This window comes from Cupressus sempervirens, chromosome 10 (assembly GCF_028749045.1).
Source record: "Cupressus sempervirens isolate cs-2001-9-10 chromosome 10, ASM2874904v1, whole genome shotgun sequence".
Classification (NCBI taxonomy): domain Eukaryota; kingdom Viridiplantae; phylum Streptophyta; class Pinopsida; order Cupressales; family Cupressaceae; genus Cupressus; species Cupressus sempervirens.
The window spans coordinates 108,028,679-108,056,540 of NC_143127.1; the positions used below are offsets into that span (position 1 = coordinate 108,028,679).

General features: G+C 37.1%; 1 pseudogene; it reads right to left on the reverse strand.

Moving 5' to 3' along the window:
• Positions 1-17,580: 17,580 nt before the first annotated feature.
• On the reverse strand, positions 17,581-25,760 carry LOC149532834 (uncharacterized; annotated as a pseudogene).
• Positions 25,761-27,862: the final 2,102 nt, after the last annotated feature.

A 27,862-nucleotide genomic window follows, 5' to 3' on the forward strand; every position in this document is an offset into this window, starting at 1 on the left:
ATGTTTAAATAATAAACCACTCGATAAGTATTGTGTCTTTAAGATGATGCCTTTTGAAGGCAAAGTAATGGGTGATGGGGCCCCACCCATCCGATCAGATGAAAGTGAGCATGGAGTTTGTTTTGGAGGAGCAACAATGAATCATAGAGTGACAAGTGGCAGCCAAGCAGTGACAAGGCAGTGAGGTGGCATTCTGAAGTAGGTGCTGATGTGACAGAAGGTGACACATGTCGCAAGGTCGCTATGTCGCCAATGACATGGCAGTTGCTGACTCCTATAGCGACATAGCGAGGGATGATATGGCGACGACATGTGGCAGATGGAGCAGATCAGGCTGGCAAATCAACAAGTGACATGTGGCAGTCGGTCAACTAAAGGTTGACCCCGAATTCAAAGGGTCAGGAAAATTTGCAGAGTTAAAAATAATAATATTTTATTATTATTTTTGTTGAAAATGCACGTCAGTTTTTAAAATCAAGCAGGGTTTTAATTCTAATGTTAAGACATTAGATTATTATAATTTTTTTGGATTTTAAATTCAAAGATATGCAAACCTGATGTCTCTACCAGAGGACTATTTTTCAAATGAAGATTTCAGGTGTTTTCGAGAGGCTAGATATGCCTTATCATATACCGCCGAAATTGAGAGAAGACGAACTTTCCAATTCTGGAGTCAATTTTTGCACAGGTATCAGTCAGTTTGAGCTACACGAGGTTTTCTATCAGGTACCTAAAGTGCAACCATATTCATACCAGGAAGTTCAGATTTGTTTTTTTTTGTCAAGATAATGACCTGAATATCAGTAGAAGGCAATGGAAATACAGTCAAGGTCGAATTTGTTCTAATTTACTCAGTAAAAACTCATTTTCACTGGCTTTTTCATGGGGCAATCAGATATTTTGGCAAGTAAAGGATTTTCATCATTAGGCAAGGATATTTTGCAAGTTTGTTACAGATTAATGATGAAACAAAATTAGATCAAAAGGGATGAAAGAAGAAAGAGGTTTTTCAGTTACAGAGGATTGGATTTCAAGTGGACACCTGGCAATTGCATATCAGATCCGAGAATTCATTTCTTGCTATATCTTTCTTTCTTTCTTCATTTGTAAGGGTTCCAGTTTTTGCACTGAGAAACCATTCTTCACCATTTCTTCTTGTATTGAACAGCATTTTAAGTTTTATGCAGATAGTTCTTTTCTATTAGGTGATCTATGAGTTATTTTCTGTACATTTCATGTATTTGATTTCAACGAAAACAAATAAAGTGGTGCAAAAGTTTGAAGTTTAGTTTGAATCTTGTCTCCTGATTATGGCTCTATTATTTCTTCTAATTTGTGATCAAAGAGCATGAATTAGGTTGCATTACATTTTGAAATGTATGTGGTTAAAATGTCTTTCTTATGGAACAAAGAACCATGTAATTGCTTGATATTTGTCACAGGGTTTGCAGATTTCATGATAGGATTTTTTGAGTATGAGATTCATTCTGTAGCAGATGTCTATTCACAAGGTGAAAGATAGACCAGGGATCTTAATGTAGAGATATGTTTGAGGTTTCCAGGAGATGTATGGTTATGATTCATTTAATTGCCCAATAGATAAGGCACTGGTCAGAGATAGGATCATTAAGTTTTGTTGCTCGTACTTGGGTCTTGCTGATATCAATCTATTAAATCATTTTCATTTTATTGTTGAAAGGTATTCAAAGTATAACCCACACTTAGCTTTCCAGTTTCATGATTCATGTCCTTAGCTATTTCATGCTTGTGATCTCTTGGTTAAGCATAGAAGGATTAGGGGTTTCATCTGCTTTATAGATCCTGAATATGCTTATTGCACTGGTCACATAGTCAGTTCTAAAGAGGTTCACCCACCTAGGTTTTGCAGAGCCTGAAGTGCAGAAGGAGTATAGCCTTATAGTTGGCCTGGTGTCTGAATGGATGTGTTGATAATGGGAGTTAGCTGCCCCTAGATGCATCTTGGTCTCATCAGGGTAATTGGAAATGGATAACATTTTCAAACACCAACAAGATGGTGACTCTGCTGGGGAGATAAGATGGCAATCCATTTTTTTGAAAGGACAAGAATCTCTGGTGTTCATTGAAAATTTCAGTCCTACTCTCAGTTGGATTTTTCCCATCCGAGTCACCAACAAGATGGAGACTCTGCTGGGGACTATATTGAATCAGATTCAAGACAAACCTTGAGAATTTGAAAAGAAGAGATTCAATACAGCAAGAGAAGTGCATTAAAAATTTTCAGGAGTAAGTTCTCTGATGTTCTTTCTAGTTTTCTTACTCCAAATCATGCACCCTAGTATGTTTTATCCACTTGCAATAGTGACTTATTGGTTGAGTTTAGATTGTGCTCTCCTCAAGTTTTATTTTCAATCAATTCAACCGGATCTTGTTTTCAAAGTGCTTTTGTAATTTCAGAGTCAGAATTGTGATCAAAAGTTTGTCTCTCTTCAAGGTGTTTGGTGACTTTCAAAATTTTCAAGTTGAATTGTCAGTTCAGATCTGTAGTGTTATGAATCATGTTTAACATCTTTCTCACAATAGTGAGTGGTGACTCTATCTAAAGGATCTCTGAACTATTGAAGATCGATGATGTGTAAATTATTTTCTAGAGTTTTCAGTGAAATCAAGCAGATCTAAAAGTTAGGTGAATTTGCAAGCAAGAAGAGAGATCTATTTTAGGTTTCTGACTAGTAAGTTTTGAAGTGTTGTTTGATTTTCTGTTATAAGAATTTGTAATGATAAAGATGAATCACAGCAGTGATGTCATTTAATTCTCCTCAAGGAGATGGCGACTCTATAAGGTTTGATCAGTGGTGTAAAGAATTTAGATTAGCACCAGGCCAATCAGCAGATCAGTGGTTTCATACAGCAACACTTGAGGTATTTTATGCTTTCATATGATTTCTTTTCAATGAAAGTGAGTTCCACATATGTGTTCTCCATCAAGTGAAGTTTTAGCACTAAGAAGAGGAGAATTATTTGATAAGTTTTATGCACTTCATTAGAACGAGTTTGAATTGTTGTTTTGAAGTTCTGAAGTGTATTTGAAGCATTCATCTGGTAGAGGGTCATGAAGATTTGCTGCAAGTTATGAATTCTGAAAGTATTTAATGATGAATGAGTCTTGAATTTGAAGAATGTCGAGTTTCATCTCATCTAATATGCGGCCTGTTAGTGAAAGTTTTAGATCTATTTCTACCAGGAGGTATATGCCATTGAAGTTTAATGGTATTCATGGTTTCCTGAATACTATGCCTTGTAACGTCAGAAAGCATTTGCCTAAGTTTGGTGGAAACCATGAAAATTCAGCCAGTCATCATGTTCATTTGTTTAGTGACTTGGTTGGTGATTTTGAAATTGCCCATGAAGACGTTTATATGAAGTTGTTTGTTCAGACTTTAGAGGATGATGCTAGGGACTGGTTTTGTTTTTTACCAGCATGTTCAATTTCATCTTGTGATGAATTAATGTTAGCCTTCATGATACAGTTCGGGGAAAGAGTAAGCATCTCTGAATATTTTGATAAGTTTTTGAAAATTGAAATCAGGAATGGTGAGTTAGTTCCTAAATTTAATATCAGATTTGCAAAGATTTTGAGTGAATTTCCTGAAAGTTACAAGCCGGATGATCAAATGTGTTTAGTGGTTTATCTCGGTGCATTTGATAGGAAGATGAACTATCTGTTGAGAGATAAAAGACCCAAGACTTTGCATCAGGCATTCATGACAGCTATAGAGATTGAGAATAACATAAAATATGGCTTAACCTGAAGTCACTTCTCTAGAAATATTGGCTGGCAATATGAGGTGCAAAGCACAAGCCAATGTCATAAGGAGTGTTTGATTTCAGATCAGCAAATAAGCACTCCTGCTATTGTAAATAGTTTTGTTGAAGCCTCAGAAATAAAAACATGTTCCATTCGTGCTGAAGTAAATGCACATGTTTATGGTATTACAACAGCGAATGATAGAATTGATTCACTTGATGATTCATCCATGCAAGATATAAATCTGGCCATTCATTTTCCCATTGATAATTTGCATTATGTTGAAAACATAATGAATCAGGAAGAGGAAAGGTATTCATCTCAGTATGGGGAGGAAGAAACCAGAAGTGATCTATCAAGTGATAAAGGCGAAATTGTTGATCCAACATGCCATGGAGAGATGACACAATATAAAGAATGTAAATCATATGTATCTCAGTCACAGTCAGAAGAACTAAGCTCATATGTTGATAATGTTTCAGTGGTAGAGATGCATTCTCTTGACCAACAGGATAGGCAAGAAATGAATTATCTCATTGAGAGATTGCATCATGTTGAGAATGTTATTAAATCTAAAGTTGAAAGACAATCATATCAATGTAAGTATGATAAAGCTGAGAGTCGTCTTTCAAGTGATAACGATGTTGCTGATCCAATATATTATCAAGAGGTGTCATATGAAGCTGATGATGAGAGTTATTACTCAAGTCAAGAAGAGGATAGTGCTAGTGTGTGTCCGTCTTCATGTGAATCAGATGTTGATTGGGAAGAAGAGAGCAATGACGGAAGTGAGTGTTCTCTTGCTAGTAAAGGTATGAATTCTTTTCTTAAATCTAAAAGTGAGTGTCCAATTCAGAATTGTGTAAATCAGTTTGAGATTGAAAGTTATGAAGAAAATGTGTCTACACAATATGAAGACAAAGAGGTTATCCATAGAGACGTATTACCTAATTGTGTAGAAGAGTGTCTTGAAGATGAGTACGGTGATGATCAGTACGTGATTGATCCTGAGATTAATGCATTAGCAACTATTGGTAAGATAAATGATGATTTTGTTGCAAGACATTTGAATCACCTATATGGAGACAATGAAAGTAACTTTGATCTATTTTCTACATGCTTCGTTGACGGAGTTGATGTTGAGTCTTCATATAATTCTGATTTTTCTTCTTCATATGCTGAAAGCATCCATGACAGTGATGTTGGAAATGGTTTTAAAGTTTTCACTAATCCATTATATGGTGAGGAGTTTGATGTTGATCAGCACATTACTTGTCCTAATGTCTACAAAGGCGTTTTGCATGGAGTTATCAATCCTCTTTTTGAAGAACACATGGAAGTTTCAGATTTAGCAGAGAATAAGTTTAATGATGATACTTTGTCTTACTGCTGTGAGAGATCAGAATGTTCTTCTTCCGAGTTTGATAGTGAAACTAATGATTATGTTGCATCTGAGGAGGTAAATGACAAGGTGTTTGATGAGACGGTTATTGAAAATCTACCTATACCTTGTTATGATTTTTATGATGAACTCTCTGATGTAAAGACTAATCTGTTTGCTGATTGTGAAGAACCATTTGAAGGTTGTGTATTAGCTTCAGATTCTGACATTGATGATATATGTGAGTACAAGTCAAAATGTTCATTTGAATATCATCCGGTTATGCATAAGGAAACATATTTTCAAGGTATGAGTGGTCTTTTTCCCCAAGTTGAATATGAAGCCTTCATATTTGAAAATGATAGCATGTATGAGTCATTAAATGAGGAGAGTTTTTAGTTTCAATTTGATATGTTCAAGCATGCTGATTAGAACTTTCATAGTGAGCAAGAGAATGAAGCAAGTTTTTATATGCATTACGGAAGTAAGAGTGCTGATTTTGTTTTGCCAAGTGATTTGTTATACGATGATAATATGATTGGTGAAACTAATAGGAGAAGAAAATTCAGTTTACCTCATGAAATTTTAGATGAGAATCATGTTTATGACAAAGGTAAACAATTTTGCTGAAGTTCGGTGGCCAAGGGCCATCGTGTGTACATAGTCTTGGTAGTTGTAGTTGTTTCCTTGCTTTCAATAAGTTGTTCGAGAGAAGTTTTGAAGTTTTTGGGAATGGTCTGCTTCCTCCAGAGATCTAAATCCTTGCCATGCCCACAAGGGACATGCATCCCCAGACAGAGCCACTATTGGCGCTCAAAATTGCCTTCCCGATTTTGAGCACCATTGAAAAAATCAAGCCCTTAAATGCTTTTAAAATGCATATGTGCCTGGTTGTACCCGGTTGTCCATAATTGACCCCTAAGGTGTTTAATGCTTCTGGTACCTTTCATTCAACATGCCTAAGCATTTCGTGAAGTTAGATTGAGTTTCTGAGTCATTTGGCAAAGTTCTGTTTTGAGCTAGTATCAATTTTGCATTTTCACCTAAGTGTCAAACATCGAAAGGAGGCTATGTTTGAACTCGAATATCTTTTTCCCAGAATTATGTCATGACTTACCACTTTGAGATTATCTTGTGTCCATACCCAAGAACCTATGTTTCAGATTTCAAGTCATTTCAAGTTCATTTGACTAGGTTTTGAATCCCTCAAATTTGGTCAGTTACTGTTTTCATGCTTTTGCACTTTGCACACATTTCTGGGAAGCCCTGTTTGACGTGCTATAACTTTGATCCAATTGACTAAAATGTTAAATTATTTGTTGTGTTGCATGGTAGACGTCAGAGACTTCTTATGTTTAAATTTTTAAGTCTTGACGAATCCATTTGCACACTTTTCCGGGTCATTTCCATTCGCAAAAAGTGTTTTATGTCAGTGCTTTTAATTTGCAAAAATCCAAGTAGCATACTTTGAACGTCCGCCATTTGCGCCCAGTTATTCGTCATGAGTCAAAATTGTGGAATCATACTGTCCTCATGGCAAAGTATTAATCTCCTTGTTTTTAGAACCTCAAGTGTCTGTTTTCCCAGTTTTCAAAGCCAAATCCAAACCCAGTTTTTTGTTTTCTGACTTGTTTACTTGCAGGTAATTTTGAGAAGGCAATTTTAATGAAGAATATCTTTCAACTGGAAATTCGTCATGAGATGAGATTCGACGGGGTAAAAGTATGCGGAACAAAGATTCAGTGTGGCAAATTACAGAGCCTTGTCAGAAGTTCGAGTCAGTTTTTAAGGCTAGTCAAAGGAGCTCCTGGCACAAATTTGACAGTTAGCAGAAAGTGATAAATTGATTTTTTTAACAATTAGTTATTGCTCAAATTTGTGTCTAAGTCAGTTCGAGATGGTCAATGGATCAAGTTGACAGTTTAGTTGTCCAAAAATGAAATTCTTTTAGCCGGACCCATTTTGGGGTCCGACTGATTCCATCAGTCTTTTTGTGGACATACTGCTAGTGTATTGCAAGCTTCATTCCTAGCACGTGGGACATAGTTTATTTTTTTTGGTGTTGATGACTTGTTGAAATTGTGGAAAGTTAAGTCAAATGAATGTATTGCAACTTTTGACCAGTGCGAAGATAAGATCTGGGCCTTGACTATCGACAAGAAGACATAAATGTTTGCTAGTGGTGTCAGTGATTCTCTTGTAAGTTCGTGGCATGATTGTACCATTGTAGATGAGGAGGAAGCTCTTCTCAAAGAGGAAGAAGAAACATTGAAAGACCAAGACATGGAAAATGCTCATAGCAGATCATGCATTATGTAAAAGGTAGTCCATGCCAACGCACTAGAACTGAGCCTCATCATACGTGTTGTCACAAGTCTAGAACTCCCACATGTGAGTTGTAGTTTTATAAAGCATTTTTTTTAATAACCAGCTCAAAAGTGCGGCAGATTTAAAGAATTGCTACTAGAAGAGGAACAAATTTGAAGAATTCAATCTACATTGCAAGAGAGCAAAGCACATAAAAGGGCATTCATGCATAGATTGGGCAACGAGAAGAGCAGCTCGATGCATGTATAAAGAAGAGAACACACGCATTTAGCCGGCTACTAAGAATACAGTCACGCCATTGAAAGGAGCCACCATTAAGAGTGGAGGATATCCATGGCACAAGCTGCCCCTACAAACAAAGAAGCTCCACCCTAACAAGAAGGGGAGACATTTTTTAAAGTGATCATGCCATTTCATGAGAGGTCCACCCCGCACCAAGCCAACACACAAAGAAAGAAGCACACAGGTCTAACAATGAAAGACGCCATTGTTTAGAGTAGCTCCATGGCATAAGAAAAGTTTAAGCTAGCTGATAGAAAGAATAATAGTTAACGCTAAAAGTCAGAGGAGCAGCATTTCCAGTCAGCCATTAAATAGTGGTGTTTTATGGTCATTAGCCCTTCCGAGGAACATCCATAAAGAACACGCATTTAGAAAGGAGGCAGAGAAGAGCCGCAAGTCAAAGCTGCAAACCCATGTTCGAACAAGGTAAGAGGCCCACACTGCTGATAAAGAGAGGCATCAAATTATCAAGGCAACCCAATGCGTGAACAAGGGAAGTCAACTGCAAAAAAGGAAGGAAACTACATCAAAAAAAGTATAAAAGTTTGAAGCTCGTGCCGTTGAAAAAGTAGAGCACACATTCACACTAAAATGATGGGCAGCAATTCTAATGGGAGTGGCATTTGATAGCGTCGCATTGTTCACACTGGTGATTGGGCAGGATCAGATCGTATGGAGTAGCCACAGGAAGGCGTTTTAAAACATGGGCATAGGAACAGTTTAGCAATAGTTATCCCACATTGGTTACAAATGCAAACATAGAATGTTTAAATAATAAACCACTCGATAGGCATTGTGTCTTTAAGATGACGCCTTTTGAAGGCAAAGTAATGCGTGATGGGGCCCCACCCATCCGATCAGATGAAAGTGAGCATGGAGTTTGTTTTGGAGGAGCAACAACGAATCATAGAGTGACAAGTGGCAGCCAAGCAGTGACAAGGCAGTGAGGTGGCATTCTGAAGCAGGTGCTGACGTGACAGAAGTTGACACATGTCGCAAGGTCGCTATGTCGCCAATGACATGGCAGTTGCTGACTCCTATAGCGACATAGCGAGGGATGATATGGCGACGACATGTGGCAGATGGAGCAGATCAGGCTGGCAAATCAACAAGTGACATGTGGTAGTCGGTCAACTAAAGGTTGACCCCGAATTCAAAGGGTCAGGAAAATTTGCAGAGTTAAAAATAATAATATTTTATTATTATTTTTGTTGAAAATGCACGTCAGTTTTTAAAATCAAGCAGGGTTTTAATTCTAATGTTAAGACATTAGATTATTATAAATTTTTTGGATATTAAATTCAAAGATATGCAGACCTGATGTCTCTACCAGAGGACTATTGTTCAAATGAAGATTTCAGGTGTTTTCGAGAGGCTAGATATGCCTTATCATATACCGTCGGAATCGGGAGAAGACGAACTTTCCAATTCTGGAGTCAATTTTTGCACAGGTATTAGTCAGTTTGAGCTACATGAGGTTTTCTATCAGGTACCTAAAGTGCAACCATATTCATACCAGGAAGTTCAGATTTGTTTTTTTTTGTCAAGATAATGACCTGAATATCAGTAGAAGGCAATGGAAATACAGTCAGGGTCGAATTTGTTCTGATTTACTCAGTAAAAACTCATTTTCACTGGCTTTTTCATGGGGCAATCAGATATTTTGGCAAGTAAAGGGTTTTCATCATTAGGCAAGGATATTTTGCAAGTTTGTTACAGATTAATGATGAAACAAAATTAGATCAAAAGGGATGAAAGAAGAAAGAGGTTTTTCAGTTATAGAGGATTGGATTTCAAGTGGACACCTGGCAATTGCATATCAGATCCGGGAATTCATTTCTTGCTATATCTTTCTTTCTTTCTTCATTTGTAAGGGTTCCAGTTTTTGCACTGAGAAAACATTCTTCACCATTTCTTCTTGTATTGAATAGCATTTTAAGTTTTATGCAGATAGTTCTTTTCTGTTAGGTGATCTATGAGTTATTTTCTGTACATTTCATGTATTTGATTTCAAGGAAAACAAATAAAGTGCAGCAAAAGTTTGAAGTTCAGTTTGAATCTTGTCTCCTGATTATGGCTCTGTTATTACTTCTAATTTGTGATCAAAGAGCATGAATTAGGTTGCATTACATTTTGAAATGTATGTGGTTAAAATGTCTTGCTTATGGAACAAAGAACCATGTAATTGCTTGATATTTGTCACAGGGTTTGCAGATTTCATGATAGGATTTTTTGAGTATGAGATTCATTCTGTAGCAGATGTCTATTCACAAGGTGAAAGATAGACCAGGGATCTTAATGTAAAGATACGTTTGAGGTTTCCAGGAGATGTATGGTTATGATTCATTTAATTGCCCAATAGATAAGGCACTCGTCAGAGATAGGATCATTAAGTTTTGTTGCTCGTACTTGGGTCTTGCTGATATCAATCTATTAAATCATTTTCATTTTATTGTTGAAAGGTATTCAAAGTATAACCCACACTTAGCTTTCCAGTTTCATGAGTCATGTCCTTAGCTATTTCATGCTTGTGATCTCCTGGTTAAGCATAGAAGGATTAGGGGTTTCATCTGCTTTTATAGATCCTTAATATGCTTATTGCACTGGTCACATAGTCAGTTCTAAAGAGGTTCACCCACCTAGGTTTTGCAGAGCCTGAAGTGCTGAAGGAGTATAGCCTTGTAGTTGGCTTGGTGTCTGAATGGATGTGTTGATAATGGGATTTAGCTACCCCTAGATGCATCTTGTTCTCATCAGGGTAATTGGAAATGGGTAACATTTTCAAACACCAACAAAGAGGAAGACGAGGAGGTTACAATGACTACCCCTATTTCTCCAAAAAAATATGGAAAAGGCTATAAATTTTTGACAAAAATGGGCTACCAGGGCCACAGGTCCTTAATTGGTTGTAAGAACGCTCTAGTTGAACCTTTAAGTCACACTCAAGGTCGTGATGCTCGAGACACCGCTGGTCTAGGGTTTGGGCTAGACAATAATACACCAAACTGTGATCGAGGATTGCTCATGTCTAGTGAATCGGAGGATGATGATTCTCCTGTAATTGCTACTACTGCACAAGATGAAGACTTTGTTCCTCTCACTTCCCTCCTTTCGGGAGAAGAAATAGTGACTGCTAATAATGAAGAAGCTTCTACCTCCCAACAACAGGAAAAAGAAGGGTCTACTTTTGAGGACATAAATAGAGGATGAATTAGGCAGAATATTGCTCATCTCATAGATAGGGGTCAAAGTATAGATTCTCATGAGTATGAGTGGGAAAGCCTCTCTGATGCATCTTGCGAGCTAGGGGTGGATATCATTCATGCCTATGCAACCCAACCCAATGTAGTCAAACGGTCTAGTATGGGGTCGGATGAGTTTGACTCACAAAATGTCTCAATGGATCATGCTAGTTCCTCTAGGACTATTCCTGAGCTGGACTCTTTTGCAACATTTTCTATAGGCTCAACTTCATAGGTCACCAGAGATGACTCCTTCCATATCAATCACATTGAAACTTCTCCCTCACTCTCGCTAATTTACCTAGATCTCATAGATTGGTCTATCCAAAATCAAAGACCTGAAATACGATCTTTCCAAAATGGCTACGAGATCGCTTGTTATCTAAACGCAATTGAACTTGTCATTTCTTCCACCAGAGAACCCGCGGTTAACATGATGGAATCAGATATCAAGTACCTCAGTAAAAAAATTAAAAGGAAAAATAAGTGATCAGACGGCGAAAACCACATTGTGGCGGTGTCTGACCCTCAAAAAAGAAAAAAGAAAGGCGTATCTAATGGTGAAAACCTCTCTGAGGCACCTGCAGATGAGGTACTTGGTAGTCTGCCAAGCTATTTCCAGGATAGATCTTCCATTCTAGTTGAACCTACACAGCCTATCAACTTGGGAACAAAAGAATGTCCTCATATTATCCATGTAGCTCAATCTTTGCCAGACGAAGAAAAGACACAGTTTGCTCAATTATTTCAAGACAAGAAGGTCAACTTCGCATGGACATACTTTGACATGCCAAGGCTTGATACAGATCTCATCATGCATCACTTATCAATCTCACCAGATGTCAAGCTTGTCAAACAGAAGTTGAGAAAAATGCATCCACATGTGGCCCTACTAGTCAAGACAGAGTTAGAAAAACTATTGAATGCAAACTTTATTAGGGCCATTGATTATGCCGAGTGGATTTCCAACATTGTACCTGTCTCCAAGCATGACAAATCCATACGAGTTTGTACTAATTTTAGAGATCTCAATAAAGCGTGCCCGAAGGATGACTTTCCATTTCCAAACATCAATATGATAGTGGACATGACTGTGGGTTATGAGATGTACTCACTCATGGATGGATTTTCTAGGTACAACCAAATAAAGATAGCTCTAGCAGACCAAGAAAAGATAGCCTTTACATGTGCATGGGGTACCTTTTGCTGGAATGTCATGCCTTTTGGGCTCAAAAATGCTGGCGCTACATATCAAAGAGCAATGACAACCATCTTTCATGATATGATGCATAGAAACATGGAAGACTATGTTGATGACACATTGGAAAAATCAAAGAAATGAGACACACATCTCAAAGACCTCAGTTTGATATTGGACCGTATGGAACAATTCCTACTTAGGCTGAATCCAAAAAAATGTGCCTTTGGCGTCACTTCTAGAAAATTGCTAGGTTATATCATTTCAGTAAAAGGCATTGAGGTTGACCCTGAAAAAGTCCAAGCTATCATGGATATGCCTCCACCAAAGACTATTAGTTAGCTTAGAGGTCTGCAAGGACGGCTACAATCCATAAGAAGATTTATCTCTCAATTAGCTGATAAGGCTCAACCTTTCAATAAAAATCTGCATAAAGGATCTACCCATATTTGGAACAGTGACTGTCAACAAAGATTAGACCAAATCAAAGGCTACTTGGCAAAACTACTAGTTTTGATGCCACCCATTTTGGGAAAACGTTTGATTCTATACATTTCAGCTACAGATTCTTCTCTAGGAGCACTCTTATCCCAAAGTGATGAGACGGGTAAAGAAAGAGCCATATACTATATCAGTCAAACTTTGGTGGCTTATGAACTAAATTATACAAGTATAGAGAAGGCGTGCCTTGCTATAGTTTTTGCCTCCCAAAAACTTCGGCACTATATGTTGGCCCATACAGTTCACTTGATTGCCAAGATAGACCCTTTGAAATATTTATTAAGTAAAGCTGCACTTACTGGTCGCCTTGCTAAATGGATGATGATTCTTTCCAAATTTGATATTCAGTATGTTGAACGTAAGGCAATCAAAGGACAGGCCATAGTTGACCAATTGGCTGACTTCCCACTTGAAGATGTAGCACCTATGCAAATTGAGTTTCCAGATGCCTCGATCATGAACATTACTGACAAAACATGGAAGATGTTTTTTGATGGATCCCATACACAGAATGGAGCAGGAGCAGGGGTGTTGTTTGTTTCCCCTCATGGTTATACGATCCCAAAGTCCTACAAATTATTTTTCCCATGTACAAACAATATTGCAGAGTATGAAGCATTAACAAATGGGATCAAAATGGCCCTTGAATGGAAAATAACTGAGCTACACATCTATGGGGATTCTCAACTGGTTGTGAACCAAGTGAATAATGAATATCAAACAAAGGATGACAAGTTGATCCCTTATAAAAAGTTGATAGATGCTCTAAGTAATTATTTTACCTTTGTAACATTCCAACAGATTCCTAGAGTAGAAAACAAGGTTGCTGATGCTATGGCCACCTTAGCATCTATCCTCCAATTACAAGAACATGAATCACGATTTGAGTTCCTGGTGGAAGAATTGTGTCATCCAGCCTATGATTCCTCAGATAACTAGGTGATCTACACTATTGTGGGTCATGATTCCTCCCGCTATGCAGCTATTTTCTCCTACCTACGTGATTAGGTTATTCTCGAAACCCTCACGCACAACCAAAAATGCCAACTCCTTCGTAATGCCTTGCACTACACTTTGGTCTCTGGTGACTTGTATCGGAAGGGTCTAGACGGAACGTTGCTTAGGTGTTTAGAGCTAGAAGAGTCCGAGAAGGCACTTGCCAAAGTCCACGATGGCATTTGTGGGGCACATTCTAATGGCCTTGCACTTGCTCGAAAACTGCTTAGGATGGGTTATTACTGGCCCACCATGCAAGCTAATGCTATGCGCTATGCAAAGTCCTGTCAGAAATGTCAGCTCCATGGCAACTTGATACATGCTCCCGGGTGACAATTAATCCCTTCTGTGACATATTGGCCATTTTAGCAATGGGCCTTTGACTTGGTAGGAAAGATTCATCCAAGCTCATCCAGTAGTTATAAATTCATCATCACACCAACAGAGTATCTCACTAAATGGGTTGAAGCTGTACCATTATCCGCTACTACAGGCAAACATGTTTCCCTATTTATACTAAATCACATCATTTGTCGATATGGTATCCCATCCTCTATTGTTACGGATAATGGAGGGTAGTTCAAGAATAAGGACTTAAAACAGCTGTGCAAAAATTTTTGAATTAAACAACACTGGTCCTCCATTTACTATCCCAAAGGGAATGGCCAAGCTAAGGCCTCTAATAAAACACTACTGAAAATCCTACACCGCACAGTTCACAAGTCTGGGAAAGATTGGCACTTGCAAATAAATCTGGCACTTTGGGCATATAGAACGTTTATTCGTACTCCTATAGGGGCTACACCGTTTTCTCTAGTGTATGGCTCTGAGGCTGTTCTCCCATTAGAAGTCGAGATACCTTCTTTGTGCATCTCCTTACATGGGTTAATAACCGATGAAGATCATAGAGCTATGAGAGTACAGGAATTAGAGACTCTGGATGAACATCGCAAGGCTACTTTTGATCACATGAGAGCTTATCAGAAGCGCATGTCTACACATAATAACAAGAAAGTTCACCCTCGTGAGTTCCAAGTTGGTGAACTCGTGCTCAGAGAGAATCCCAAAAATTAGCAAAATCGAGAACAGAAAGGGAAATTTGAACCTAACTGGTTGGGTCCTTACATTATCACAGCCATTTGGGTCTGGTGCTTACCAGTTGTCTACATCAGAGGGTGAAGAACTTGTAGAGCCTATCAACATCCTACACTTGAAGAAGTTCTATACTTAGAGGCTTGCTTCTCAGCTATCTTGTATATATCTATGACCTTGAAAAAATCTTAAAAATTAGAAAATGTCCTGAAAAAATGATCATCTTAGTGAAAACCTCACTTTGATGTATCACCCAAAAAAAATAAAAAAAATCTGTCAAAGTGGTGAAAACCTGGGAACAAGCGCTACTTGAAACCCTTGCACCTATGTCTATCAATCTCAATCATCCACTTTGCTACACATTTCCTAGCTTGGAATTGTTTCTTGTCCTCATCTTGGGGGCATAGCTACTTAGCCTATTGATGTATTCTTGCGCATTAGGGTTCCTTTGACAACTCACAAAATAGTTTTTCTCAACACTACCCCCACCCACTTTGACATCAAGTGTTTTTTAACACTTTACAGATAGTTTACCTATGGTTTCTGATGTCATGATATTTCTCACTATCAGAATCAAGTCTGGAAGAAATGGCCAAGTGACTTACACACACACACTTTAACACTTAAACGACTGAGCTATGTTGATATTTATCTACTTTGTGTGCTATCTATGATGATTTCTTTGCCATGTGTTCCCTCTTTAATAGTCTTTCGAGGATGTCATTGACTAGAAGACTGGAGGCATGGGGCATGTCTTCTTGATTTCTGCATGTGGGTATACTTTGTTTGTCTATAGTGTTGTAAGCATTTGTGCTTGTCCTATTCAACACTTTGACTTATAAATGTATCATCCTTGACTATTTTGCAAGACCACACTCAGGGTTATCCTAGTACTTATGCCTTGATACAGGTGTAATCTCGCTAAATTAAACAGAGGTAATCTAATCACATACTTATCTTGACTTACATGTCTCTGATGCTTAGATTGGATTTCCACATACCTATCTGATATCGATCATATTCATATCCTCATAGTTATACTAGTGATGGTTGTATGATCTCATGATGTCCCTAATTAATCCTCAATGATGAAATTAAGAGTCTAAATGTTATGCACTTCTTGCTGGTAAACCAATTTGCATAGTAGGTTGCATTTTAGGTTCATATCATTTTTTCTAGTTGCACATTCCTACATGTGGGAAGAGCTCTCTCTCTTCATCTTTTTTTCATGGACATATCAGTTAGCTGCTTTTATCTTTCGCTTCTACTTGTCTTTTCACGTTCTTAAACTTTTGCTACATTTCTTTGCTAACCTGTCATCACAAGGGGTTAATCCAAAAATCATCACATACGATCTATCCAAGTGTCACATTTTCAAAAAAACATTTAAATCTATACCACCCATATGAGAGACCAAAAACAATACACATAAGCATATACACATACATGAGCTGAAAACAAAAATTGAAACATTACACGAAAGCTGAAACATACATTTTGAGACAAGTACACAAGAATATCGATAAACCCAGTATCTCATATATATATCAAATGTGTCATGGTACATATACAAATGTGAGATCCAAAATCTGGATATATGTCTCAAAAATACATAAGGTACAAATCAAAACACAATGTCATGTCTGACTGCCAACCTCTGCGGTTGGAGCTGGCCTTGGTGGAGGAGCCTATCTCCTATCTAGTGCCTGCACTACACCCTCTGATCTGCCCGCTCGCTCTGAATAATCAAGAAGACCCTGTCCTGGTGGTACCGCACTCCTATAGGTGGCATAATAGTATGCAGCTCAATCACCATGATGCGCTGCCTCTCACCTCGCAGCATCCCGCTCTCAGCGCAGCTAATCTGCTTGTGCTCGCTCATCCATTAGCTGTTGATCCCATACTGCAACGGTCACCTCAAGTGCCTGCAACTCTGCCTCCAAGGCACAGATCCTCACACCCTGCTCCTCTCCTCCTGTTGGCTGCTCCATAGGTGCCTCTACCCTCACTGCTCGTCGTCTCCTCAAGGGCACCTCCTCGTCTCCACCATCATCACCATCAGACTCTGAGGACTCCTCTACTACCTACCTCACCTGCGCTCGCATCCTCCTCCTCCCTACTCAGGAACTCTCCCCCTCCATCTGCCTACCCCCTCTCCCTCCTCCCACCACCTCCACCTCCCACTCCTGCAGGTGCTGCATCTGGATGTGTGAATCAGGGGAACAGGTGTCTTTGCATCTCATAAAGATACCCTGGATCAGCCCTTGCATCTACCACATCTGGGCGATAATCCCAGGGAGTCACCACTAGTGCTACAGTATACCGAACTACTGTCTGATAGTCCAGCATCAACAGCTATCCCAATCCCTCATCTATGCGCATCCGGGCATAGGTAGTAGTCTCCAATGACACCACTTGTCACTCTGCAAACTGCCACCATACGTGACTGATCACAAACCGCTCCACAATGTCTGTGCTCTGACCCACTAGCGGTCTGTTGTACCGCATATAATCTAACTCCCACGAATCTGACCACCGCTGACACTCCTGGTATGGTCGCCATGTGAATGTTATCAGCTCATCAAACATGTGTCGATAATAGGTCACATCTCCACTATGCCTCTGTGGGATGAAACCTCTATAGCAAAAAATGTACAGCTGGCTGCGCTCTCGTGGCTGCACCCGAGGTCGGATCACAGCAATATCCTCCCAAGCCCAGATCTGAACTAACACTGCTTTGCATGCCCATGATCCACCCTCATGATATACTATCTCATGAAGCCCGTGGTACATCTCTACCAATATCCCAGGCCCCCATGCCATCCTACATGGTCGGGAGATCAGATCATATACTAATCAACCCCATCCTAGTGGAAAGCCCTTCTGGCCTCGGTCTGTCACCAAGGCCTGGGCTACCAAAGAACATAACAAGCTGGGCAAAGGATAATCATATCCATACTCAGTCATCAATCTCTCCCAACTTAGGTGATGATCCAGAATGGTCACATCCTGAAAAAGCTTCTGCACTCGCGCTCGCCCCTTTGTTGGGGTCGTATCATAGTACACCTGTGCCATCACCAAAACTCAACATCAGTACACTTGGCATCCAACATTGAAATGGCTAAATCAACAAACTACTAACCAAGTAACTTACTAGCTCGCCATGGCATGGCACTCGCAGAATGCGATATACATCCTCCAAGGTAATCGACGCCTCGTCGGTCGATAAGTGAAAGGTGTTATGCTCGCTATGCCACCTCTCTGCTAGTGCAGACAGCAAACTATGTTTTGCCTGAATATGGGGCATCCGTACAACCTAGCGCAAGCCCATAGCCACTAGCGTAGTCTGCTCCTCATCGCTCAAATGTTGCACAATGTGCAAACCAACCACCTTGGGAGCTCTAATCTGTAATGCCGGGAATACCTCCTATCTAGGTAAAACAAGCAATCATTAGTAATAGTCACATGACGAAAAAAGCATTTAGAAAAACAACAAAACTAGTTGTACGACACTTTTTACAAAGATAGTGCGACACTTTTTTTGAAACAGTGTCACGCGACACCTTTTTAAATATGAGTGTGACATTGTTATGTCGTGCGACATTTGGGTGTCACCCACGCGACACATTTTCCTGAAAGGTGCAACACTTTTTTCGAAAAAAGTATTGCATGAATTTTTTCAAAAAAAACTTTAAAATGTGTGAAAAATTCACAAAAAGCTTGAAAAAGAAACAAAAAGATAGTCACTTACCGGCACCCCATATCGCTCTGGCCAGTTGTGCAACCGGCTGCGCTTGAAACGGTGTTGATGAAGAGGAATGTTCGCCTGAGCCATCATGCTATGTGGACCACACAAAATCTCTCAAATCACAAAAAGAAAAATGAATAGTAAAAATGACACTTGGACCCCTTTTATAGCCTCCAACCTCATTTTGACCTAATTTTTAAAACTCCTTGGAATTGCACAAAAATTGCACCCCTAGCTAATTTTGACATCCTGGATCCATTTTCGGGATCGAAATCAAAATTCGAGTTCATATTAATGGTCAAAATCACATTTTAAAATTCTACTTTCTTCTGAGCAGTTAGCTGACCTTTTGAGGTCTAATCTCTGAATCATCACTAGGGCATCTTCATTTCTTCATGTCATCATCATTTCCATACTTCATATCTACTTCAATCCACTATTTCATGTCTAAAATCAGCTTTCTACTCATTTCAACCTAATTATATCCTTCAAGGTCAACTCTAGTCAAACTGGGGCATTTTATCAAATTCTTATAGTCATTTTTGGGTTCTAATCATCTATCTGTCATCTTGGACATTGCTCTATTCTAATTTTCTCATGTCTAGCTAGTTTCTGCATCCCATTAACTCATTTCAATTTCAATCCCGAGGGGGCAGAAATACTCTATTGCTGATTGTTATAGCTATCTATTTCTTATGAGCATTTGTTTGACCTTATCACTTGTTCTCAATCTATCTACTTTTCTAAGTGTTAGCATTCTTCTTGAATTCTAACATCATATTTTCCTAGTGTTCAATACTACCACTATCAAGCTGTGCATTCAAGACTTGCTATCTATTTCTACATTTCATTCTTTGAAATCAGATATCTATATTTATCACTGCCTACTTGGCTTTCTATTTTCTTTGACATAATGTGTTCCCAGATCGATCATGCATTAGTCAAAGAGGGGAAAATGTAATCACCTAAAAATGGTCTTCTAGACTATTAGCCCCCTTTTCAACATTTTGACTAAATTAATTTAATCATTTACCTAGACCAAATTGCTAATAATCAATTTATTTGATTATAACCTATAGTTTGACTATGCTATCCTAAGTTCATTATTTGATTAAAAGAACATGTCCCCTTTTAATTAAATAAAAGACCCCATTCTTCTAAAAGTGCACACATAAAGTCCTTTTTCTATTTTGCAATCAAAAGAAAACACTTTGTGACTTTTGTCTTATATGACAAGTCAACTTATATTCTATTGGTTGACTTGTGTATGCATATGGATCACTCCTCTTTTTGAATTCCACCATTGATCATCCACCATCTTCATCTTGATCTCTACCGTCCATACATCTTTAAAAGGGAGAGAGCTTTCCCTCTCAAAGGGATCCATCTTTTGAATACTGTCATGCTGCAGGTTTTCTAACAGGTTTTCTTTGGAGCTTTGTGGAGAACTTCTCATTTCTTGTCTCATTCTCTCATTCCATCATATTAGCATAAGAGCATATGGCATTCTTAGTATAGTTGCATTTTAGTTTAGCTTTGATTTCTTGCAATAATCTCAGATAGTTTAAATATTTGGTTTTGTAATACTCTCATCCATGTTTAGCATAGTTGCATCTTGCATTTCAATTCAAGTTTAGTCTTCCATCTTGCATTGCATCTTTCAGGAACTCATTGTAGACACTTGCATTCTTGCTCTTGTCTCAAAGAACCTCCCATTGCATGGTTTATTAGCAAGAAGCACATTTCTAAGGCTTGGCTGAGAGCCTTCATGCTTGAATACTAGCTTCTTGCACTCCGTGGATAGGGAGCTCTAAGGTGGCATATAAGCATTCCAACTCATGGAATCGTTTGGATAGAAGGGTTTAGAGTGTGACACACTTTCTAGTGTACAATACCCACAATTTCTTAATTCCTTTTGAGCAAGAATTTATGCATTTGGTTAATTTTCAAAGTCTATTTTTCAATTTCAAAAAATATGGGGTCTAGTTCTTGTTAAACAAGTGTATGGAAATAATAAAAAATTGCTTTAATTTCAAAATATTTTATAGATGACATGCATAGATAGTGCAAAGAAACGAGAAAAATTGTTTTCATTGTATATTTTCTTTATTGAAAACACCTAAAGTTAAACATATAAAAAATGAATAGTTTTCTTCTCCCATCAAAATTTTTCTATCAAATCTGCACTAATAATGATCTTGATTCCAAAATCTACAAAAGTTAATTTTTAGTTTTTGAATAAAGTTAAGTTATGATTGATAAATGAGATTTGGACAAAACAAGTTTGTATGTCCTCCTCTCTGACATAAGTCTATACTTTCACCATCTTGTGAAAGAGATTGACCAAATAAGAACCCAAGGACAAAAATTGTGAAAGGTGCAATATATCTTATGTAGTCTTGAATTACTTCAATAGTAATTTTGGAAAGTTAACATTAGTTTATATATGCTAAGAAATCTATGTGAATATTAATATTTTAATAAATGGTCATAGTATCTAGTCAAATAAATAAAGATATAATTGTATTGAGACCATGATGGAAGGTGTGATTACTAAGAAGGACATGTGATGAATAATTTGAAAGTTGTATCTAGTTGGGAATATTATGTAAAAGGTGATATGACAAGGTGGTAAAAAAAATCACAAATAATATTTTATTTTTTTGTAGAATATATTTTGGAGTTCCATTATGCAAATTAGATAATATACAAACTATGAACATTACATTAAGTGTCTATAACATTTCTTGAACCTTGTAAAAACAATATGCTTAATTGATGGTTGTAGTCTATGAGGTATGTTTGACCTTGTGAAGGAAACATTGACTTAGTGACAAGTTAGGGTGGAGGCTTTATTAGAAATATACCTTAGGAGAATCCTTATCCATTTTGAAGTATGGAGTTTCAAGAATTTTTACATGAAAGGAGTGTTCTAAATGGTTTCTTCCTTGGCTTAAGGATATTCAACTATTGTTGTGAAATATAGTAAGTGTTCTCCAATTAGGACTTTGTAAATTAGTTTCATGTACTACTCAAAGACATGTTTTAAAGTACATTTGAGAGATTGATTTAATTGCAAAATATCTTAAGGAATAATATTGAAAGTTATTTTCCCTTGGCTTTTTTCATCAAATATGTTTACCATATTTTCTATGTATTATCTATGTAAAGTATTTTTCTTCATCTCTATATTAATCATGAAGGGCTCATGTGAATTCTAAACATCCAATGAAGTCAAATAGTGTTGTTAGAACACGATATCCACCTTTGTCACAAGCATACAATTAAACATGGCATCTTCAATTAAGCTACCTACAACACCTAGCTATATGTAGGTGAAGTTTGAACAAAGAAAACTTAATGATAGCATTGACATTGATAAAAATGGGATAGGTTAGAAAGAAGAAAATATACAAAATTTGAGGAGAAAATGAATAGAGTGGGTGAAATGTATAGAGTTGAAGTTCAATGGAACTATTTATTATACATAATTTTTTAGTAATAGTAAATAGATTTGTAGTTGAATATCGTAATAGAAAAAATATGAATAATACAAAAACTTTATGAACTGCAAATTTTATTTTATAGCATATTTACTAATAAATTATAAAATTGTTTTAAACGTTAATAACAGTTTAATCATAATCATTAACAATTTACTTTCTTTGTTTGATGATGCCAATATATCTAAGATACATGTTTAGAAATATAATTTATGTTTATAATTATTTTATTGTCAATAATTTTAATATTAATTTTGTATATATGATAATGTAAATAATTATTTAATAAAAAATAATAATAATAATTAAATTCCATTATTTTCAACATCTACACATGCACATCCGAATAGCAATAACATTTGAAAGGATCCAATAATAGCTACATTTGACTTAAGTAATAGGATACTAATTTGGAATGGATGATTACATTGAACCGTTTCTTCCAATAGTAAAGATCTCATAATCAGTCTGGATGATTTTATTACATCGAGAAGACAATTGCTGAATGAGATGACCAATTAAAATTGGTTATTATAATCCTCAATCCATTTTTGGACGATAGTTATCTCTGTTCTCCGTTGCTCTTTCAGCCAGTCTGGATCATCACTGGCACTTCGAACAATGTCTAGACAATGTGTTCCTGCGTGACCGGTGACATTCCATTCATGTAAGATAAACATTGTCTTTGTTTGATTGTGAGAAAAAATTATTATTATGACCCAACTTACCCTCCTCGGTAGGGAGAGCCACAATGCTTTCTGAAATATTCTCCAGCACACTGAAATTCGTACGACAAGATGCTCGGTTAAGTAAAGGCGAGAAATGATTAATGGTCATGAGTTTCGAGAAGAAAAAGAACTACTTACCCTCCAGCGCTCCATAGATCTCTTAACCCATTGGAGAAAATTATATTGCTTCCAAAGTCCTTCAAAACTCTTTTAATGTCCTGCATTTCACAAAGGATGCCATAATAAAAATGAATCCTAAACCAAAGTGTTGTGTAGGTTTGGCTCTAATGAATATTGAAATTCATTTACGTGTCCTCCGAATTCAATTTGAAGCCAGTGTCGGCGTGGCACGATTCCATATTTGAGGTAGCAATCCCTCGCATATGACTTGATATCAAAGACGTATGATGGAAATATTGTGGAAGCACTTATTCTGGGATGATTGGCCCATGGAAGCACTAAATCACTGCATAGCTGCACCCCATTAAAAAATAATATGTTAGAAGGAAACCCTAATCTGGTTTCGGTCTAATGAGATAAAACAAGTCTCAATGACCTGCCATCCCCAGCCTCCTTTGGTAAAATTGAACGGCCCCAAATCCAAGCATTGATCTGATCCGTCTGAGTAATTTACTCCGGCAGCTATTCTGGTAACAGTGTCTGCATCTCCTTGAAGGCTATTGATGGCGTTGCAGATCTGAATATATCCCACAATAGCATAATAAGTAAAACTAAGTTAATCGTGGTCATGAAGAATATTAGTGTGGCTAGAAGGTTTAGTTGGGCTATTTACTCCTTTAACTCTGTCGAAATTGTACTGTGCTGCGTTCTCGTACATTGATAGAAGGTGCTCATGTAGGGCGTCCGTATCCGATATATTGCTGAAATAGGAATACCCAGTTACGACACTTTGATATCTTGTATGAAAGAGAAGAGAAATCTTCAATTCATGTTAATTATCTGCCAAAATTTGTTAATTTGATTGTCTTAGATAAAAGAATCTGTTTATTAGCGTTTTCAAATCTAGTTTATGATTCCTCATGAAAATGAGCATAAGAAAACCACAAGGAAAATATGAGTAAAGTCGTAAAGCTGACCAAATGCAAAAGAACGCAATTCATCTATCTCTAACATGCTTTGGCCTGCAACTTTCTGACTTGTAACTTCATTTATTTTCCTTTTGCTGTCTGATGCTCATCTGGATTTGGAAATTTTTGTGTTTGTTTTAAAATTGGCAAAATGGAATTAGCATTTCGGACTTCCAATTTCAAGCTTACGAATAAAAATGTGTCTTTACACACATCTTCCCAGTGAAACAAACGGTTTAAGTAAAATCTCAAAAATCAGAATGAATTTTTGCAAAACCTTGATTTGGCAAAAACCAACATTTATAGAAATCTCAGTTTTTTAAATTCCACAAACCAAACAGACCAAATGAAATACAATGGAATACAAAAACTGTTACTGAATTTATCTGTTATGGATAATAGCACATGGAATTTTTACTTACTGACAAGTGTGAAATAGTTTGCTTAGGTTTAGCAAGCCTTGGGGGCTAGACGCTATTTTGTCCATCATACCCCACGATTCGTTAATTCTTCTAGAGCAGATCTCGCTTGCATCCTGCATAATGATCTCAAAATGTCAAATTTAATAATAGTAAGGGTGAGATTAAGGTGAAAAAATCACGAGTGGACGTACTCTGAAATCTTTGGTGACAACAATCTCAAAGCCATATGGTGGAGCGATGCCGTCGAGGTAGAGGATAGGCGCTGATGATGCGACAGCTCCAATTGCAATGTGTGGGTACTTGAGTCGAAACCATGCTGCTAGCACTGCAACAATACCATTTAAAATATTGAATTTTTATTTTAAATATTACATGCGAACCATTAACGTAGACAGAAAGTCTTAAATAGTAATAAAACATGTGAAATAATTTGGTCAGCAAGTCAAATTGTGATATTGTTATCAGATTTAACTGTGTGATTTTAAGTCAAATTCATTGACCCATGTTTCATGAGAAGTAATTCAACATGAATCCATCTCTTATGAGAATAAATGAAATGCTTAGCACTCATTGGATCTAGGTGATGTTCACACGGGTGAAGCATCAGGACTTCCCGGGAGGTCATCTATCCCAGTACTACTCCAACGTGCTTAACTACCAAGTTTCCTCCATTGTTAAACCCAAAGCTTGCAATCCCAAATTTCTACTAACTTCCACCGTAGGATCCACCAACAACGACAAATGGACAATTCTGAGCATTTAATGTTTTCTTCAAATGGACAATGACGGTTGCATAATCGGCCAAGGCCTGAGCGGATGTGAAATAACCCATTTTGCTCGGGTTTGCGTACGATGCCTTCTCCGTCCCAAATGGCATTGACGTCCCATAATAACGGTGCTGCACACATGTGAGATTACAATCATTAGTTCTTGACATGTACTTATCCAAGCAGAAGGCCAAAAATAATGAGCTAGACTTATTCAACGGTGTCCTTTGAAATATAACAAATAATAAATGGAAAAACGTGATATTACCTCAATGTACACCACAAGAGCTTTGAAGTCAGCAACTTGGTCTATCATGAATTCAGAACGGACGTCATTCGTAATGTCTTGTTCCTCACCCAACCAGACAAATATGGGAGAATTGTTTTGAGCGCCACCCCAGTTGGATTTGTCAATGAAATAACGTTGGGGAAATGTTTGATAGCTCTCTGGCGTGTATCCAAAATGGTCCAGAACTTGGGTATAGTTATATTCCTCGTACGAAGTTTCACTGAGAGTTGAAACATATGTAGCTATTCGAGATCTCTTTAACTTTTCCAGAAAATCACCACGCAGCCGATTGTTCCTGATAGTTAATGGCATCCTTAAGTGCCCACCAAATGATCCCTCTACAAAGAAATCAGTCATGGATAGAATAATCGTATAGAGCAGTGCAAAATTCAATAGATTGAATTCCATTTCGTAATGATCTTAGCTAAGCTCCCCGATTTCAGTGCCAACTTAGTTTCATTTCGCAGCAATTTAAAACGAAAAACCAAGCTCGCTATCGCAAGAATAGATTGAACGAGCCGACTGCTGATAGTGACACGGCCGGTTTTGATCTCTAGAGAATGGCAGTTTACTTTCGGATATTATCACTAATATGATCGACAATTGATTCGTCGTCATAAACATAGAATCTATTATTATTGGTAACATCGATTGTCGAATCCTCATCACTAACAATGATTGCAGACATTCATGAAATCGGAAGTGTTAAATGGAAAGGCAAATATGAACTTGTGCTTTTGTGATTGTCCCGCTTGGCCGCTCATGAGCGGCAAAAGCATTCCTACGCTAAGATATAAAACTTCCGGTGTATATGAGGATATCATTAATATTGTTTGTTATTATTACACAATGGTTGATTGAATATGTTGTCTTTTTTGTTTGGTTTGATAAATATCAAGATAACATTTATTCATATTCATGTGAAGCAGTTTACTAGTAAGGTGGGAAGTTTGAAGATAAAGAAGAACCATCATAAAATATCAATTCTAGTATAACTGTATTTCTCAACAGTTGTTATTTATTATTATATATATATTTTTTATAAATATAGCATTAATTATTATTTTTAAAGTGGTAAGTCAAGGAAATATATAGTAATGTAGTTCAATAATAAAACTTCATTATAAATAATAAATAATTCTTAGAGTATATTCTATTAATGTAGAATTGATTATAAAGGGATGAGAAACATTTAATAAAATAAACACAACAATCTAAAAAGTTCAAATGTTAATCACCAACTCAATAATAACTCACCAAAATCACAAAATAAGGACAGTGTGGTATTGTCCTTACATATTTTATTGTAAACTATATTTTTAAGCACATAATTTCTTTGTTTATGTTTATGGCCTTTTTCATGACATTATTAATAGGGGAAGCCCCCTTGTTCTTACTTTATAGGCTTGTTGCATGCTTGAGTAATAAAATCACATCCTTGTCCTTTTTCCCACACTTTTATTGGTTGCCATTTCTAAAAAAATTGATTTTTCCTACTTGGAGTTGAACTTGCAAGTTTCTTTGATATCTCCTGCAAAAATTCCCGAGCCCTCCTATAGTATCATGTTCCTCTTGACACAAATATCATGTTCCTCTTTGAATTATTGATGACGTTTTGCCCAGGTATGATGCCGGCCATTATTTTTTCCAAGCCTTGAACCAAGCTTGAAGCAGTTGTTAGAATGCGAGGTTGATGTTATGCATTTTTTTATAATGGTTGGTATTAATGTCAACATATTAATTGTCATTTACGTTAAGTTCTCTACCCTATAGGGATTCCATTTTAGTTTACAATTGGACTCTTGTTGATTATGCTTATAATCTTGACTATGATTAGCTATAGTTTTAATTTTCTAACTGTTAGTTAGCCTATAAGTTGTAGTAGTTGTAGAATTTGGGATACTTTCATGTGGGGGTCTTTCATATTAAGAAAGTGGGTAGGATGATAATGTGTTGTAAGTGACTTTTTGCTGGCATTTCAGCTTGTTACTAGGTTAGTCCCTATTTTGGTTGCTTTTAATATCAAAAATATATCTAATGCATGCATGTGAAATAGATGTGCTTTGGTTATTTTATATTTTCATGGAAGTGGGAATCAAATGACATGGTTTAAATATTTATCTTTATCTATGTCAATGATAGTCTCATTTATCATGCAACATATCCCATATTGGTTCTTTGGGTTTAGTCTTATTAGAAAAGCGTTTATTTTGACTTTGGCCCTAACATTTGTAGTATAACATATAGATCCTATTGTTGGTACCAAATATTTCACTAATTATATAGCATACTGATATCCATGAGGAATGTTTCATTCCATGTTAACATCTAAATACTTAGGTCTGACCAATTTCAAATTTGATTAGGTCAAGATTATTGTTGGTATGAGGTAGTATAAGAGAGGGATTATTTTATATTTTGTAGCATGTATGTCTCTGCATAATATGTGAAGTGAATGCAAATCTAATAAGAAATATACATGTGCTAATATAGATGTGAGTTGGTGCAAT